The sequence below is a fragment of the Myxocyprinus asiaticus genome, chromosome 3 (assembly GCF_019703515.2).
Source record: "Myxocyprinus asiaticus isolate MX2 ecotype Aquarium Trade chromosome 3, UBuf_Myxa_2, whole genome shotgun sequence".
Taxonomy (NCBI): Eukaryota; Metazoa; Chordata; class Actinopteri; order Cypriniformes; family Catostomidae; genus Myxocyprinus; species Myxocyprinus asiaticus.
In genome coordinates this window covers 25,021,916-25,039,351 of record NC_059346.1, presented here as the reverse complement: position 1 = coordinate 25,039,351, position 17,436 = coordinate 25,021,916, and the positions used below count along the sequence as shown (strand labels likewise).

Here is a 17,436-nt window from a genome sequence, read left to right as displayed (position 1 = left end):
TGATAAAGGTAATTAAAAATCTATTCCAGGAATTAGCAAAGTCCTGTATGCTGAGCAGTGTCATGAGCTGCCTATATATTATCAGATCAGATACCAGTACATTTTATTCAGTTCAGTTCAGTACAGTTTATTTATTTATTTATTGCCGGTGCTGAATAACTGGTGCTGATATAAGGTTAGTGTTGTTCAGTCATTACAACTCTCGGAAAGATTTAGCATGTTAATGTAGGTATGACGTAGTGATAGCATATTGGTCTTGGTGGACTAGATCTGTGTACGGAGACTACTGAGTTAAAGGGTTAGTCCATTTAAAAATGAAAATTCTCTCATCATTTAATCACCCTCATGCCATCCCAGATATGTATGGCTTTCTTTCTTCTGCTGAACACAAAGTTTTCTAGAAGAATGTTTGCTCTGTAGGTCCTTGCAGTGCAAGTGAATGGTGACCAAGCTCCAAAAAGGAGATAAAGTCAGCATAAAAGTAATTCATAAGACTTAAGTGGTTTGATCAATGTCTTCTGTAGTGATCCAGTTGGTTTTGGGTGAGAACAGACCAAAGTACAACTCTCTTTTCACTGTACATCTAGACAGCAGTCTCCTTGGTGATCATGATTTCAAGCTCGATTACACTTCCTATAGCGCCATCTAGTGATCTGCATGTGTCAAGCACTAGGAAGCATAATCATTCTTGAAATCATTATCGTGCCTAGAGACTGCAATGACAAGATGTACAGAGAAAAAGGGAAAAAAATAAATAAATAAATAAGTGTAAAAAAACTAATTTTCTGGTAGCAGGGGTGCCGGAAAATATCTGTTGAAAAACAGAAAAGTACTGTCGGATTAAAAACATAGATAAACTGTAAAAAAAACACACAAAAAAAACAGTAATTAGCTTTACCATAATTAACATATATTACTGTAATTCTACAAGAAATCTCCCTATAATTCCATGAAATCTTTTACTTTTAATATATATTAATTGTTAGAATAGAGTCATACACCTCTAAAACACAGAATAATTATATTTAAAAGAATGATGAAGAAAAGCTTAAGTACAGATAATTACTATTGTTATTACAAAAAATACTGTAAATCTAAGACCATTTATATATAAAACACACACACACACACACACACACACACACACACACACACAAACAAAAAACATGTAACTTTACTTTGCAAAAGTCCAGGTTTAAATTAACTGTCAGAAGTGTTGCAAAAAAAAAAAAAAAAACACTGTCACATTATTTTAAATTTTTTCCAAATACATTAATAAATGGTCAAAATAAATGCATTTTCTTTCTCTAAATGTAGGTTAACTGTACTTTTACATTGTGTCATTCTTCATTTAAAAAATATAAACTGCAAAAAACTAATTATCTTACTGAAGCAGGATAAGATTTGTCTGCATAATACTTTAAAATCACTGAAAGAGTGAAAAAAACTTACATAAAGGTTGTGCTATAGAATTAAAACTTTATGCCTGTAGCAACATTTTGGAAAATAGTTCAGAATACTAATTAAAAAAATAGACCACCTCTGTGTCACTCATTGGTTCTTTTTTCTTTTTTTTCTTTTTTTATTATTATTTGCAAAAACAGCATAAAAAACAACATACAAATTCTTTTGTTCAGCATATTACTCATTAGCAATGGCTTTAAATGCTTATGCATAGTTTTCACTGGTTCATCATTTTTTAAAGCTGACAAACCAATCTCTAAATGTTTTTGCTCTGGGAACAACGGCTTTTGTTTTCTGCCCCTGAAAAAAAAATACTATGGCCTTTTTGACTTAACATATTATGAATTAAAACATGATAACACACACACACACACACACACACACACATACACATTCATACACATATATTTAAAATAACAATAGAAGCAGAATGAACCTGCAGTGGAACATTTGAACATTTAAAAATTACAAATTACACTCAAAAAATAGCACTTTGGCTGAACATAATTCAATCATGGATAGTGGTTCCATGTGATTGAAACAAGTTCTCTTAACAAAACTGAATCAATTTAAACCTGATAAAACGGACCATGTAAAACTAACTTGAATGAATGGTGTTTGTTTAACTTGAATGAATGGTGTTAGTTTAACTTGAATGAATAGTGTTCGTTTAACTTGAATGAATGGTGTTCATTTAACATGAATGAATGGTGTTAGTTTAACATGAATGAATGGTGTTCGTTTAACTTGAATGAATGGTGTTCGTGTAACATGAATGAATAGTGTTTGTTTAACATGAATGAATGGTGTTCATTTAACATGAATGAATGGTGTTAGTTTAACATGATTGAATGGTGTTAGTTTAACATGATTGAATGGTGTTCGTTTAACATGATTGAATGGTGTTTGTTTAATATGAATGAATGGCTTTCATTTAACTTGAATCAGTTATGTCCTCCTGTATTTAAGCCTTCTTGTCTTGTTTAGCCTACATGTTTATATCACGTTAGATGAAGTCGATTAGGTCAAGTTACTAGAACAAGGTATAATGCCAGTTATAAATGTCAATTCTATTTTCTCATTCTTCAGTGACTGTCAAATGAGACTACAGAGGCAGCACACAGTATGTAACTAATCAATTTATTGGAAAAAAGTTCTGAAGTCTGTTGTACATACCACATTCAAAGCTTAAGGGAATACAGGTTCAATACAAGTTAAGCTCAGTCGAAAGTATTTGTGTCAGTGTTGATTACCACAAAACTATTTTGACTCGTAATTCCTTTTCTTTAAGTGAGGCACTTACAATGGAAGTAAATGGGGCCAATTTTTTGAGGGTTTAAAAACACTGTAAACCTGGATAAGTTCTACTAACTTAAAACATTTGAGCCAATTGATTGCCTTTACTTTTACAAGTATCAAAACTTAAGTCTCAAGTATGCATAACTTGTTTTTTCTCAGAAACTAGAAATTAAAAGAAATGATTTTGGTCCAATCAAAATATGCAGTTACTAATGTTTATTTTAATTAACCACAACTCAAAATTTAAAGTTTTTTAATTTAAACTTTAAAAATGTATGTTTTTGAAATCATGAATATGCTTTGTATTAACTTATTTTCTAAAGCCATGTTAACTTAATAATTAAACTATATAATTTTAGGTGACTTTTTATTTTTTTATTTTTTTAGTTTCCTTAAATGTGAAAATTTTGCAACTTAAACACAAATTTTTTTAAAAAATAAGCAAACTGCATGTAGTACATATATTTAATATAAAAAGACAAGGTAAAATTATTGACAAAACATGAGGCACAACACTGAAGAAAAAAAAAACATTTGACAACAACAGGATAAATTGTCTACAGTTGCATTAGTGTTGCACATCCTTCAATGTTAAAACCTTATAAAGCCACCTGTCTTTAAAACTCTTTTGGGTAACTCAGATCCAATGCATAAATCAGTAAACGTAAAAAGAAATCTGAAAAGCCTGGGCAGGTGGGTGATGACTTCACTTTTAAGAACAATAACATTTCTGACCAGATTGTAGTGAATCAGAATCAGAATCAAAATGAGCTTTATTGCCAAGTATGCTTACACATACAAGGAATTTGTCTTGGTGACAGGAGCTTCCAGTGTACAAACAATACAAAAACAATACAAAAACAGCAGCAAGACATAGATAATAATAAAAAATAAAAAATAATTATACACATACATACAGACACACACATACATACATACACACATACACATGGGTAGTGCAAATCTAATACAATCTGTTATGTACAGTGCAAATGTTTTTTTGTTTTTTTTTAGAGGAATGAAATGGCAGAAGAGGTTGGATGTGTTGGATAAATATAAGAAAGACTAAACTGTGTATTGCACATAGTTATTGCTCAATGGGGCAATTTAACTGTTTATGAGATGGCATCTGTGTGTTGCAGCATCTGTGAGTTCTCTGACCGCAGTTAACTGGGCAACTGGTGAATATCCAACATTTGGTTCTTCTGAATCTTCAGCCCTGAAATGCTGAAACAGAAAAAAGTGGCAAAATTAAAGAACAATTTATTAAAATACATTTCAAAATACACACCTACATAAAAGAATAGTTCACACAAAAATGTGTTGTTCTAGACCTGTATGACTTTATTTCTTGGAAATAAATTTTCCAATTCATGGAAGACAAAAGCTTTGTTTTGTTTTTTTGTTGTTTTTTTTTGGTGTTGTTATTGTTTTATAAATCATCTTCTTTAAAAGGATAGTTCCCCCAAAAATGAAAATTCTCTCATCATTTACTCATCCTCATGCCATTGCAGATGTTTATGACTTACTTTCTTCTGCAGAACACAAATGAAGATTTTAGAAAAATATCTCAGCTCTGTAGGTCCATACAATGCAAGTGAATGGTGACCAAAACTTTGAAGCTCCAAAAGAATGGTGACCAAAACTTTGAAGCTCCAAAAAGCACAAAAAAGCACAAAAAGGCAGAATAAAAGTCATCCATAAGACTCTAGTGGTTAAATCCATACCTTCATATACAATAAACAGATCAACAGATCAACAGACCAATATTCTTTTTTATTACAAATCTCCACTTTCACTTTCATATGTGAAAGTGAAACTAAAGAGGTTTTTAGATGTAAATGTGAAAGTGGAGATTTATAGTAATAAAGGACATAAATATTGATCGGTTTCTCACCCACACTAATTATATCACTTCAGAAGACATGGATTTAACAACTGGAGCCGTATGGATTACTTTTATGCTTTTTTATCAGCTTTGTGGAGCTTTAAAGTTCTGACACCCATTCACTTGCATTGTATGGCCTTACAGAGCTGAAATGCTCTTATAAATATTTATTTGTGATCTGCAAATAAAAGTCATACACATCTGGGATGGCATGAGGGAAAGTAAATAATGAAAGAATTTTCATTTTTGGGTGAGGTATTCCTTTAAGTTAAAAAAATGGTTAAATGATTTAGAAATGTGTGACTAAAGTAATTTACCCCACATGTTTTGGTGAATCTTGAGGCGTCTTCTCTCAGTAGCACAGTGTACGAAGCATAGTGGTTTGACTTGTGTGGACACTATGTTGATCCTGAAAGTACATTTTTAATCTAGTGTTATATGTTGAACATGTTGAATGTGTTATTCAGCCTAAACATTGTGAATTATAAAAACAAAAACAAAACAATTCAGTTCCCAACCCAAATTCATAGCTTTTGTAACCTTCACAGTAGTCTGAAGTTAGGAGAGCTTAGGCCCAGACAGAATCTGTAGAATTTTTTTGGCTCTTTCGAAGCAAATTTTTTGGGAAAATCTACAGAATTAGATAACTGTTGCCATTAGTTTAGTATTCTGCATATCCTAAAATATCATAATTAAACTTAAGTTAAACTAAGAGGTTACTTCAGTTACCTAAACCAGCAACTTGCTGTATGTCTCCTTCCAACATTAAGTAGTGTTTGGGATATTTTCGTAAATACATCTAAATTTAATATTTGTGTAGTTCCCATATTACAAAAATAATAACAGAAGTTATGATTGAACTTGAAATGACTTAACAACTTGATGGAGGACAAGTGCGTGCTCAGAGACAGCATGTGTTTGAACAGAAGTATATTACTTCTCCAAAAGAAAAGTCCTCTAATTAGAAGCTACATGCATGTAAACTTTAAATACATGCAAACCGTGTATGGTTTTCGTGTATGGTGCAATAAATAAGTAGATATTATGTCCAAATTAATATGCACGACAATAAAGGTGTCTGTTCCAGCTCAGCGTTTTTAATGTACTTGCTTTGCTTTGCACATCACATAAAAGTGTTAATTTATTCTTTCAATACACAGTGAGTTCATTTTGTTCATTCTGGCCAAATCCTTTTTAATTGGTGTTATACATTGTAGTTTGGAATGACAGTGATAGGGGAATGTAGTGATGGGTAATTTATGCTTGATTTACATGTCATATAAACGTAAGGAAGTGTAAAACACAGTTATTAACTTTAAATGTAACTCAGGTTTTAGAACATGAAATGCACTTATTTCACAATAAAATCTTTAAATTAATACAAATGTAGTGATAAAGTGTGTCAAAATCTGATAAAATTGAGTTTTTAACTGTCTCATAGAATAGTCAATACCTGTTTTGTTTTTTTTTGTTTTTCTTTTCAGTTTATGTATGTAAAGTAGTGGTTAAGTCATGCAAAATGACAAAATATTTCTTTCTTTAGTCATATATTTTCTTGCAATTATACATTTCTAAATGTATTATTAACAGTATTTTTTATGACAGTGATGTATCGCCATATCAAAAGCATTTTTTTGTAAAATGAGAGAAAACTATGCTATTTTTGTCAATAAAATTAGTTTGTTAAAATTGTCATTTAAAAGCTGTTAAAAAACAGATATTTAATGTATTCCATTTATACAGAATTTTTTTGTTAAATCACGTGACACGTTTTGATAAACAGTTTATTCTTGTAATTTTAATAACATTTTCCTGTAATTTTTAAATACAGGGGAAAATTTTACATTTTATTGGTAAAAACTGTAAAAAAATACAAATAAATATTTACAGTGTACCTTTTGGTCTGGCCTGGATCACTTCAGAAGACATTGATTAAACCACTGGAGTCTTATGGATCACTTTTATGCTGACTTTATCTCCTTTTTGGAGCTTTCAGAGTTTTGGTCATCATTTACTTGCATTGTATGGACTTACAGAGCTGAAATATTCTTCAAAAAAATCTTTGTGTTCAGCAGAAGAAAGAAAGTAATACACATCTGTGATGGCATGAGGGTGAGTAATAGATGTGAGAATTTTCATTTTTGGGTGAACTATTCGTTTAAGCATGTGGACATGCTTCTTCACAATTAGACATAAATAATATCCCCATGTAGCAGTCCTAGCCCGGTGGAGCTGGGGAGGTGGAGGGTTTCAGAGAAAAATCGCAGCGCTCTGCTGTAAAACCGGTTTAATTACAAACTGAAATTTAAATGTTAGCCAAAAAGAGAGTATGCAAGTTGATTGGCTACACAATTACACATCAAAGGACCTATCAGCTTACACCATGTGAGCCGCTGACTTGACATAACACATGTGAGTGAGATGATTGGCTCACAGATAACAAGTACAAGAACCTATCAGCTTGTGCCATTCAGAGTTTCATGCCAGAACTTAGTTATTTGTGTATAGTGTACATAATCACTTATTGTCACATAATGTCATAGTAAAACATATTGTGTTACTATCCCCTAGGGGTAAGGGTTAGGAACCCTTGAAGGAAAACCTCTTCTAAACATACTCAATAATGTACTGATGAAAAAATGTGAAGATGTCTTTAAAGGTTAGGTTTAGGGAAAGGGATAGAATGGAAAGTCCCTACCATAATAGAAAAACAAACGTGTGTGTTTGTGTGTCTATATCTATGAATTCCATGCCTGTCAGACATGCTGCCAGTTTTGAAGCAGGGAACTGTCATTCAACCAGCTAAACCCAGTGTCATTTGCTCCGGGTCAGTGTCTAATGGCATGTACTCATAAACTCACACAAAAACAAGCCCTTACACGCTAAACCCCTAATCCCTCTGACACTTATAACCCATAAAATATATCCATAAAAATAAATGTACAAGGACATAAATACATTCACAAACACAGACCTACTCACATAAACTCACTTTTACATTTATGTGGAGAGCTTGTCACCGCATGTAAAAAATAGACATAAGGCAAACTCTATGGTGAGCTCAAAGCTCATTCCGTTAGTTTAAAATTAGTCTTAAGAGCTTAATAAATGTCAAAATGTCAGATCTTTGATGTCCGAATTTGTTTCTGACACACTTCAGTGGTGCTATTGGGCTGTTTGAAAGTATTGAAAGGACGGAAAATGTTGTTTTCCATTTATGTAACTGTGCTTTGCACACCCTTAGAAATACTTTCCTCAAAACATTGAACTTAAACTTATGCTATTGACTGTAAAAGGTCAAGGTAATTCATTTAAAGTCATTGTCGAGCTGTTTGTTTGTCTTTGGCTAGAATCCACTTCCTCTAACATGTTTTGTCCTTTTCATCCGTACTCTCTTGTTTTTCTGACCTTACGGTTGGAATTTGTTCATTCTTCAGCTGCCATGAATGAGGAGGTACATACATAACCATATTGAGGAAACATACCCACAGACACACGTACATAGACGCAAACTTACGCACATGCCTACAACCTGTCCTGAAAAACATTCCATTGAGGTAATAGTTTGACCCGCAATTAGGACACAATAGGTATTGTGTGCCCACCCGGTTTCTGCAGACTTTATCTGAGCAGTTGTGTGTTTCCCCTGGTCGTCTGCTGAACTTGGCAGGAAACTGTCACAATGGCTAATAAATTTATGGGGCGATCAATGAGAAGAGTGATGGTCAGCCAAAAAGAGAGGAGAAAGAGTGGAGAGAGAGAGAGAGAGAGAGAGAGAGAGAGAGAGAGAGAGAGAGAGAGAGAGAGAGAGAGCGAGAGCAGACATGGTCAGTTTTTACTAACAAGCTCAAACTTTCTCATGAACAATAAGTAAATTATGTGTTTTGTTGTATCTGGCATCTTAAAAATATGGAGGAACAAAGCACCTTACGGGAACTCTCTGGCTACATTTTCTTAATTACTATTCTTCTCTTGCTTTCCAGTAAAAATATGTAAACATCTTTTTAACAAAATAAATGTACTTGTGAAACAAAAGTGTGGAAGATTATGAGACTTGCTTTTAGACAATATATCTTGAGTTAAGTTTATTTATTTATTTATTTTCTGGTTTTAAATAAAAACCTTGACAAATTTTGTTAGATTTATGCTTAAAACAAGAAAAAAACTTGCCAATTGGATAAAACTATCATATCTTATATATATGTGTGGCTAATGGAGTATTGCTTCTAAAGTAAATATATTTTGTTCTTAAAGGAATATTCCAGGTTAAGCTCAATCGTTGTGTCAATGCAGTGACACTAGGGGTAACTCTTGGGAGCCCGAAACACCTCTGGTCTTTGATAAAAGGCCAGTGAAAATTGGCAAGTGGTATTTGCATGCCACTCCCCCGGACATACGGGTATAAAAGGAGCTGGTATGCAACTACTCTTCAGGTTTTATGCTGAGGAGCCGAGACAAGGTCCGGCCATTTCAGCGGGTAGTTCAGCATTGTTGCAGGAGGGACACAACGTCTTGTTCCCTCCATCAGGGAACGGAGGTTACGCAAGTAACCAGGACGTTCCCTATCTGTCACTCACTCGACGTTGTGTCGATGTAGTGACACTAGGGGCTCCTATACAAAATGCCGCAACTGGCTGAACTGTGTTACGTGAACTAGTGGTGTGTGACGGGCAGACCACTGTGTGCCTCATAGCCAGTGCACCAGGCCGACACGTAACCTCCCCCAACATAGTTATGAGTGTCGAACGGCCCTTTGGGGACAAGTCGACTACCCAAAAGATAGAGACAGGCTAACCCAGTCGTGGCCTCTTTTCCCCTTCTTTTTTTCCACTCCTTAAAAAAGAAAGGGGATTATCCGACTGGGCCGCCAGGTCTAGTCGGGGGGTGTCCCTCCCAAGGGGAGGACACCGTGGAGAACACACCTCGCACACTGGGTATGTGACCCAGGGAAGGAGGAAACCGCTCTTTTGCTGAACTTTGGGTACCGCAGCCACTTGGGCATGCAGCGAAATCAAATAAAAGGGCAACAAAAGATTCTCCACCCGGCCCTCCACCGGGGGATGGAGTGGTCTTACTACCAGCTCCAATGCAGTGGGTTTCGTCGACACTGGGTCGCCCGTCTCAGGGGCGCTTTGACGACCTTCGTGGGTTCTTAGTGGCCGGCCGTGAGACGGGTGGCGTCTGCTTCCCGCGGTGGGCTCCACGCCGGGGCCGGGCTGAAGGGGTGGGTTGCGGCGGAGCCGGTGCAGTCACCGCAGGGGGACACCCTTGGCGACGAGCAGACGGGGGTGCGGGATCTTGAGCCGCACCAGGGCAGGATATGCCGGATAGCCTCCGTCTGCTGCTTCACCGTTGAAAACTGCTGGGCAAAGTCCTCGACGGTGTCGCCGAATAGGCCAGCCTGGGAGATGGGGGCAGCAAGGAACCGTGTCTTGTCGGTCTCACCCATCAAGACCAGGTTGAGCCACAGGTGGTGCTCCTGGACCACTAATGTGGACATTGTCCGCCCGAGAGACCGCACCGTGACCATCGTTGCTCGGAGAGCGAGGTCGGTCGCCGAGTGCAGTTACTGCATCAAATCTGGGGTGGAACTACCATCGTGCAGTTCTTTTAGCGCCTTGGCTTGGTGGACCTGCAGGAGAGCCATGGCATGCAGGGCAGAGGCGGCTTGTCAGGGACGACGTGAACCTACAGGGCTTGGATGGGAGCTTTGGGCATAGGTGCACCGCGAGCGCCTTATCCACCAGGGGAATCGCCGTATAGCCCCTGGCCGCCCCACCATCGAGGGTAGTGAGGGCGGGGGAACTGAGAAATCGGGAACAGGAAGAAAAAGGTGCCTCCCACGATTTCATCACCTCCTCGTGCACTTCTGGGAAGAAAGGCACTGGAGCAGGGCGTGGCTGCTTTGAGCGGCGCCGCGAGCCCAGGAACCAATCATCGAGCCGCGAGGGTTCAGAGGAGGGTGGAGGATTCCACTCTAGCCCGAGTGCAACGTTGCCATGGTCATGTTCTCGCAGTGAGAACATGAACCATCCACGAACGCTGCCTCCATGTGGGTCACGCCCAGACATGAAAGACAGTGATTGTGACTGTCTGAAGTTGAGAGGTAACGACCACAACCAGGAATAACACACAATCGGAAAGGCATCTTTAAAAAGACGCGTCTTTAAAAAGATGTTCAGTGTGTGCCGCTCTTTTAGAGAAATATACTCTTTCAGAAAAATATACTCTCTTTTTTCTGCCGAAGCACCCAGGGGCATTCTCTGCAGTGCACCAGTGCAGAGGAGGGAGAAGCCGCTGAAATGCGCCGTCAGATCGAGCAGAGGTGAATGAACAGTCGTGAGAATTCAGCTCAGTGAGCATGACCGTTCTGAATGAGTGGTTGCATACCAGCTCCTTTTATACCGTATGTCCGGGGGAGTGGCATGCAAATACCACTCGCCAATTTTCATTGGCCTTTTAACAAAGACCAGAGGTGTTTCGGGCTCCCAAGAGTGACCCCTAGTGTCACTACATCGACACAATGTCGAGCGAGTGACAGATAGGGAACTCGAGGTTACAGTGAGGCATGCAATGTAAGTGAATGGGGCCAATTTGCGGGTGGTTTACAGTAAAAGCAGAATTGTGAAGCTTATAATGTTTTTAAAAATGCTTTCATTCATTCTTCTGTTAAAACGTGTGCATTATTTGAGCAGTAAAGTTGTTTAAATCGTAAGGTTTTTGGTTGTTTAGGGGTTTTAGGGTTAATGCCGTTGCGCTGTTATGGCAACATAGTTGTGAAACTGGATATACTGCGTACCTTTACACAAAAAAGGTTGAGTGATTTTATCACACTAAAATCATGTTAACACTTATTATGGATTTACGGATTGGCCCTGTTCATTCACATTGTAAGTGTCTCATTGAAACACTTTTTTTTTTTTAAAGAGTGGACAAGTTGAGGTAAATTTTTGTGGTAACCAACATTACGCCACACATGCTGTCGATTGAGCTTAACATGCACTGAACCTGGAATATTCCTTTAGAGGAATGTTCCAGGGTCAAAACAAGGTAGGCTCACTTGACAGAATTTCTTGCATAATGTTGATTACCACAAAATCTAATTTCAACCTACCTTTTGTTAAAAGCAAAATCAGGTTTCGAGAAAGTACTTAAAATGTGTATACGTGTATTATATGACCTGTGAAGTTGTCTAAATTATAATTTTTCCGATAGAACTACCGTTCTAGGTGGATGAACTTCTGGTTATTCACAACAGATGTAATTCCTGTGGGAGGCACCAGTACATGAATCAAGCGTGTCGTCACCAAGGTTGTCACGCACCTGGGGCTCTATTTTGGTGACAGCGCTAGGTGCAGCACAATGCACAACAACCGTTCTCTACATCTTATCCAATTTTCATGAGAGCGCTAATTATAAGCACAATTTTTTTGTGCCAGCGCAAATGCCCATGGGTGGGAGTGTTTGCACTATCTGTGGGTGTATGCGTGCAAACTGTGGGAGTATTGTATGTTAATGAAGTGGTGCAAAGCACCATTTGCCATTTTCCTGAGAAATAAGTAATTGTGAACCTCAGAATTAAATTGCACTTGACCCAGCTCATTAGCATTTGCACGCGCAATTTCCCCAGACCACTTGCGTTTAGACATAGCACTGCGCTTTAGGCATAGCACTGTTAAAATATAGCCTTTGGTGTCAAGTAAATGCTTAGCAGACAGCTTTTATTTAGACTGCTCTGGCTGTTTTTGTCGTCCAACATCATGAACGTATGCAGACAACAGGAAGATATTGTTCTCTTGCTGATTTAAGACAACCGCCTGGCACAATACACCCCATGTTGGGTGTATCTATTGGCCATGTCTATTAGCTCTCTACTCAGTTTTCTAAGCAAAATCTAAACTTTGTATTGCAGCACTTCTCATATTATTGCCTCCTTAGGATGATTTGCTTTTGCTGTATTCCTAACTTGTAAATTGCTTTGGATAAAAGCGTCTGTTAAATGAATAAATGTAAATGTTAAAGGTAAAATTCCCAGTCAGCTCTATGAAAACAAGGAAGCTGCATCAACTCCCTTCCAGATATACTTGCCTGAACATTGTGCAAAAGTTACTGGTATTACAGGATTTTCCTGCATTACATCATCATGACAACAAATGTGAAAAATTTGATATTAATTTACATAGACAAGTGTGCGATTTTTTCCACACTATAGGGTCATATTAACACATTATGTTGAAGTCTGTGGCTATACTTTTAAAACTGCTTGAATTAGAACATTTTGTAGATTGGCCTTATTTACTTCTATTGTACCTTACTGAACAACACAAGGCATGAGTCGAAATTACATTACCGCAAATGTTGTTGATAGACTATAGCTTAGCTTGTATTGGACCCGGGAGATTCCTTCAATGATATTTAGATAATTTTACAGGAAAACAAGTGTTGCAACTGGTTCATGATGTCCAATGTTTTTGTTTTCCTTGTAATGTGCTGTGCTGTATGTTAAATTCCCCTTAGCTTTGCATATGCAGAAATATGCTGTAGTCTTCATAACTCATGCTCTGCTTCATAGTCCTGTAATTATTGTTGAATTTCATTTCGCTGTACTTCATGCTCGGTCGTAGTACCACGTCCCGCATGGGCTTTCTGGTCCTCACTGATCTCAGACCTGTTTGAAGGAACTATGATCGGCCTGTTAGCAGATGGCATAAGATGAAAGGCTTCTTATCTGTGTCTGTCGTGTCAGGGAGGAAGAGGACACTCCCTGTCTTATCACCCTCAGCCGGAGAGGCTGATGACATCACAGAGGGACTCTACACACAACTGACTATTCGTATGTCTTCGTAATACTGACTTATCACACTGTCCTGTCTGTGCAAAGCAGAGGACATAGATGGAGTTATGCCAATGCCAATTTTAATATCTATTTTTATAACTTGCAGGCAGCATTTGCAGACAGCATAAGACCACATGCTGGTAAACATACACACTACACTCACAGGCTGACACAGAGGAAAAGTTTGTGCTTGGGGGTTTTCTGTAAATGGCATTAGTTTTTTACTTTTTCACTATGATATACATACAGTAAAAAGGACTGTTGCACAAATGCAGCCTGATGGTTAAACCAGGAACTTTTCATTTGTTTGTCAATTTGCAGCAGTTAATAAGTCTGATTAATAAAGGTTTTCTCTCACACAGTGCAAACATCATAACTCATAAGTTCACTTTTGTCCCAGTTTTGTGGTTTGATAAACAACTTGTGGATTGGATCCAAGGTTTAGCTCTAGACATATCTGAATAGTCCAGTGTAATGTATTCAGCATTTCATAGTGAGCTATATTTATCTCTGCTGCATGTATATGTTATTTTCTTTTCTGCTACACTAGGACCTGCTGTGAATGCATTGGACAGCTTGCTAATGAACTATGGATCCCTAATACTCCTGCTAGGATTTTATTAAACAGTGCTGATCTCGGACCAGCTTTCAGCACATGGATTTCCAATAATAACTGTGATGAGGCAGCTTAAGGAAACTTTTCTCAGAAGAAAAGGTTCCAGCATCTTTATTGTTTACTTCTGACGTTTATGTACAAGTAGATGCAAAAAGGAGATCACAACTTCCTGTAGCACTTTGGGATATATGATGTTTAATTATGTTTTTAAATGGTTTGAAAGTAAATAAAATAGAAAGTAAGAATATAGAAGAAAGAGATTGGCCATGCTGCAGAGACAAGGTGTGACACTGGAGTATTATAAGCATGAAACAGGTGGTGTAGGGCTTGTAGCACAGTAATATATAACAGGATCTAACACATTAAGATCTATACATACATTTTTGTTGACTTCAAAAAATGTATACATCATATCATCCAAAGGCCAGCCTTTGTTGGGTATGAATCATTCTTTGGTATTTGAGTGTTACCCTAATTCTGATGACTAAACCTAATGCTTAACATCAAAACCTGAACCCTTTTTAGGACATACTGAATGATCTGTAAATTGCCTCTAATACACTTAATGATCTGGCATAAAAACACTATAATTTCACTGAAATGTGTATTACACAAAAAATATTTTCCATATGCAAATCTTTGTTGTCCCCTCAGGCATATTCCATATTTTACTTCACATTTTGTGCAGAACATGTAAAAAATAGCTGAAACCCAAAAAATGAAACCAAAACCAAGGTCAGGCACTTAATCACACAGTATATCTGTGGTGTGTGTTCTCCCATGTATTTAGCATTCCTGCATCTAAGCCGCCTTTCTCTTTTCTGTGCATCTCTCTTTCTCTATGTTTTTGCCACTATATGGAATGCAAACACATAAACACAGGAGAGTAATTACAAAGGACTAAAAATATTGAATACCACTGCACTGCAAAGAGATGCATGGAGATCTTGTTACACTGTGTCCTCATTCCTTAACTAAGTGGAGGACACTTTAGAGGTCTGCTGGAGTTATTATACACTCACTTAACACATTATTTGGTACGCTATGGTCCAAATAAAGTGCCCGACATGGTCTTCTGCTGTTTGTAGCCCATCTGCCTCAAGGTTTGAGGTGTTGTGCATTCTGAGATGCTATTCTACTCACTACAGTTTTACAGAGTGGTTATCTGAGTTATCATAGACTTTCTGTCAGCTCGAACCAGTCTGGCCATTTTACGTTGACTTCTCATCAACAAACTGTTTCCGTCCGCAGAACTACAGTTCACTGGATGTTTTTTGTTTCTGTCACCATTCTGAGTATACTCTAGACACTGTTGTGCTTGAAAATCCCAGGAGATCAGCAGTTACAGAAATACTCAAACCAGCCCATCTGGCACCAACAATCATGCAACGGTTGAAATCACTGAGATCATATTTTTTCCCCATTCTGATGGTTGATGCGAACATTAATTGAAGCTCCTGACCTGTATCTGCATGACTTTATGAATTACACTGCTTCCACAGGTTTGGCTGATTAGATAATCACATGAATAAGTAGGTGTTCAGGTTTTCCTAATAAAGTGCTCAGTGAGTGTTTGTCACAATGAAATAGTGCAGTTGTTATTTTTAAGACAGTTTTTTAACAGTATGAACATAAAATAATCATTGCCAGCATCCATGCATCAAGCACAGATTCAACATCCCCTAAACATTCACACATAAAAGATTCCCTGTGTGCATGCATCATTCACACAAACTTTCATTATAGCCTTATCGATCATCCCCCTACCGTTCATCCAAGGGATTATGACTTCAAAGTAGTTCTCCCCAGTGCTTCTACTAGAGACCGTGAGACATAAACAGTTGTGAGAGAAAGGTATAAGAGAGATGGGAGGCCATACAATGGAATTGCATGACACAATATAGAGGTTAGATTGGCCGGTGTGAATTTGTTGTTTCTACTGAGGGTTACATCTTCAGGAGATATTTTTTCTCTCTAACATTTAAAGGATTAGTTCACCCAAAAATTATAATTCTCTCATAATTTACTCACCTTTAAGCCATCCCTGGTGTGTGTCTTTCCTTTAGCAGAACCGAAATGAAGATTTTTATAAGCACATTTCTGCTCTGTAGGTATGTCCATACAATCAAACTGAATGGGTGCCGTGAGACTGCTAGCTGTTTGATGGTCCAAAAGGCATATTTAGGCAGCATAAATGTAGTCCACATGACTCCAGTCAATCGATGAATGTCTTCTGAAGCAAATCGATAGGTTTGTGTAAGAAATAAATTGATAATAATTTTTTTTTTTTTAACTATAAATCATTTGTTCCTGCCAGCACTGTTTTTCTGTTTAAAATGACCTAACTCTCTTGTGATGTTCATTCCTCTGTTGTAAACAAAGCGCACACTTCCATCTTCTGGCGTGAACATGCTATCATGCTTTCGTCACGCGACAGCTCCATTATGGGTCGACTGGTAGCAGGAAGCTTTTTTAAAAAGTCAATAAAGTTTTAATTATCAATTTACTTCTGACTACCACCCCTGGAGTCGCGAGTTCGAATCCAGGGTGTGCTTAGTGACTCCAGCCGGGTCTTCTAAGCAACCCAATTGGCCCGGTTGCTAGGGAGGGTAGAGTCACTTGGGGCAACCTCCTCATGGTCGCTATAATGTGTGGTTCTTGCTCTCGGTGGGCGCATGGTGAGTTGTGCGTGGATGCCGCGGAGAATAGCATGAAGCCACGTGATAAGATGCCTAGATTGACGGTCACAGACGTGGAGGCAACTGAGATTCATCCTCTGCCACCTGGATTGAGGCGAGTCACTATGCCACCATGAGGACTTAGAGCACATTGGGAATTGGGCATTCCAAATGGGGGAGAAAAGGGGAGAAAGTCAAAAATATATATATTATCGATTTACTTTTTAAACAGACCTATCGATTTGCTTCAGATGACATTAATTGATTGACTGGAGTTACTTTTATGCTGCCTAAATATGCTTTTTGGACCGTCAAACAGCCAGCAGCCTCATGGCACCCATTCACTTTCACTGTATGGACATATAGAGCTGAAAAAAATCTTTATTTCAGTTCTGCTGAAGAAGGAAAGTCATACACATCTGGAATGGTTTAAAGGGGAGTTAATCTTGAGAGAATTTTCACTTTTGGGTGAACTATTCCTTTAACATTCACCTACACAATATGGAGCAAATTCACTAGACAGTTGTGTCATGACCCTGGCAGGACAGTCCCTCCTCCTCTGTCTGTTTGTCTTGTCTGTGTTTGTGTGTGTCCCTCTCCCTCGTGTGTTACAGGTGAGTGTGAGCATGGTTGCTATGGGAACGCTGCTGATGCT

General features: G+C 37.9%; 1 long non-coding RNA gene across 1 annotated transcript; it reads right to left on the bottom strand.

Moving 5' to 3' along the window:
- Positions 1-3,578: 3,578 nt before the first annotated feature.
- LOC127420349 (uncharacterized) lies at positions 3,579-6,679 on the bottom strand. Its single transcript, XR_007893800.1, has 2 exons — positions 6,547-6,679; positions 3,579-5,060 (listed from the first exon to the last, which is right to left on the bottom strand). It is a non-coding gene; the product is annotated as an uncharacterized LOC127420349 (long non-coding RNA).
- Between the last annotated feature and the right edge of the window lie 10,757 nt (positions 6,680-17,436).